Source organism: Nelumbo nucifera, chromosome 1, assembly GCF_055504915.1.
Source record: "Nelumbo nucifera cultivar China Antique chromosome 1, China Antique-T2T, whole genome shotgun sequence".
Lineage (NCBI taxonomy): Eukaryota > Viridiplantae > Streptophyta > Magnoliopsida > Proteales > Nelumbonaceae > Nelumbo > Nelumbo nucifera.
The window spans coordinates 160,678,038-160,680,633 of NC_142649.1; the positions used below are offsets into that span (position 1 = coordinate 160,678,038).

At 37.2% G+C, this 2,596-nt stretch overlaps 1 pseudogene; it reads left to right on the plus strand.

Annotated features, from left to right (window-relative positions):
- The first annotated feature begins 578 nt into the window (after positions 1 to 578).
- Positions 579 to 986, plus strand: LOC104610031 (ethylene-responsive transcription factor ERF098 pseudogene; annotated as a pseudogene).
- Positions 987 to 2,596: the final 1,610 nt, after the last annotated feature.

Below are 2,596 nucleotides of genomic sequence, written 5' to 3' on the forward strand. Positions count from 1 at the left end.
ATCACCCTTCATTGGACCTCATGTGACGAATTGATTAATTGAATGATAGAATAAATTGAAGATAAGGTGGGGGAGTGAAAGCCATAGTTACTTCTATGCTTAATCTAAACCTATGTGGTGATGTAGGAGGAGGAATCAAAACAGAATTGCACTAGTTATTGTTAAAAAGCAAATACGAGAGGAGCTTGTTTTGGTTATGAAAGGGGGTTTGAAAAGGGCATTGGCTTTTGAATGGAATGTAAATCTTTGACCAATCCTCTCCATTTTCAAATGCAAAACCAACAATTTGTTTTCTCTCTCTCAAACCCACGTTCTTGCATTTTGCAAATTCCTGCTTCCAACCGTCAGATAAGACCCAAGACCCAAGAAGAAACCAACCATCTCTAGTTCTTTCCTTCCTCTCTCTCTCTCTCTCTCTCTCTCTCCAAAGTACTATAGATTTAATTTTTCCCACTAAATTTGAAAACACAGAGGAAAGGCTAAGAGGTTCTAAATGCTCTGCGTTAACGTAAAAACCAGACGGACGAAGGCTATATAAGGGAAAGACATACACGGAGACAGAAGAGAGGAAACAACAGATGGAAAGGGGGCGGGATGTTCGATACCGTGGAGTTCGTCGGCGGCCGTGGGGAAAATATGCAGCAGAGATACGGGACCCCTCTAGACCTGGTGCTCGTTTGTGGCTGGGAACGTTCGAGAATGCAGAGGATGCTGCACGGGCATATGACAGAGCTGCCTTTGCATTGAGGGGTCATTTGGCTATTCTCAACTTCCCAAACGAACATCGACTGCAAAGCTCATCATCAGCTCCGTCTACTTATTTGCTTTCATCATCATCTTCTTTTTCTCTCACTGAGAATATTGACAAGGGAAGCTCATCCACTACGGGAGGAGAAAAGGTGGTTTTCGAGTTTGAGTACTTGGACGACAGGCTGCTGGAGGAGCTTCTTGATTCGGAAGAACAGAATAAAAGAAAGAAATGTTGAATGTTTAAACATTTTGAGTGCAAGTTTTAGTCGTCATAAAGTTAATTTCTTGCTATTAAATAATAATCTCCACACATTTAAATCTTCGGGCACTTAAATGCATGGAGTACATACATCAGTTGCTTATGTTCATGATTTTTGTGTTAAGTTATTGTAAAATAAGGATTTCTGTGTCTTCATTTCATAGGTTTAATTATTTTATTAACATGTTCGCTGCAGCATTCTTTTCAATGTTTAGAGGGAAAAAATTAAATCAGAAATTTTTCAAAATAATTTTGGTTCTTTTACAGGTATATCTCATTGCATGTGTGATTTCACTGCATCGATATTTACACAATTATATTGTAATAATACTCTTGTCACAGACTGAATTGCATGTAGTGCAGGAATAAAAGTGCAATAGATCCAACTCCACTTATATTCATAATATATACATTTCTTCTTATGAGCACTACTTTGATCCCAGTCCGAATCTGCCACGTATACATGGTGAGCACATTGATTAACCACTTAGAAAAGTTTTTAACACCTGTACCTTAGAAAAGTAATTAATGAACTAGTTGAAGTATGAATGGAGGTAATGCGTGATCCATTAATTGGTTTTTGTCTACATTATTGTTGATTAATTATTAATTTCTGCTTTTATATTGCACCATATATTCTTCTAAATCTTTTCAACAATAGATATATGACATAGGCTAGACACAACTTAGATTAAATTATTTTTGGGGAAATGAAACAAAACCGAATCAAACCAAATTTAAATCGGATTAAAATAATTAAAAAAGAAGTGAGTAGCAGTACCCTCATTAATATCTATGATGTAAAGAAGTGGTCTTTTGAACCTTTGTGGTGGAAACTAGCCAAGACTAGTTTCTTGGAGAGACGAGAGAAATTTTGTGCGCATTTAAACCCTACAAGATCATATATATATTCATCAAAATAACTTCCCCCTTGAAGATTCTCAATTGTCGTTGGTAATTAATGGTGACTTGTCTAGCTGAGCGGAAAATGACTCTTCGAGTTTAGGTAACAATGTCTAATTCCTTCCAAGGTCTCAGTCATTCATGCATTGCTAGAAAATAGAAATCGGGCTAGCACTATAATTGATGAATCGACCCCTGCGCAGAATATGGAATCGATCGCTACCTTATGAAAACAGCTAGCTAGATACCTAGCTACATCTAATTAAACAATTAATTAGTCAAAGTAGAGTTGTGTCATGATCAAGAATAATTAATCTCTAGTTGCAGAGATATTCCCCCCTCTCTCTCTCTCTCTTCTTAATTTCTCTATTCACACATCGATTTGGGCTCATGTTATGTAGGGGATACCGAAAACTGGGATGTACGTACAAAATCCCAATTAATAGCAATGATGGTGATGATGAGGGATTGTGAGCCCCGTTAGATTATGCATGATCTAGGCTTCCGTCACAGGATCGCACATTTTGTGTTTGGGATAATGTCTCATAATCCAAATTCGTTAATTCAACTTTACTATGGGACCAAACCAACCGCTCGGTGGTCTGGTATATATTTAACATATAGAAATTGGAAAACATATACAGCCTACTAGAGTAGACCAATTCTCATCTTTCTGCTACAAGA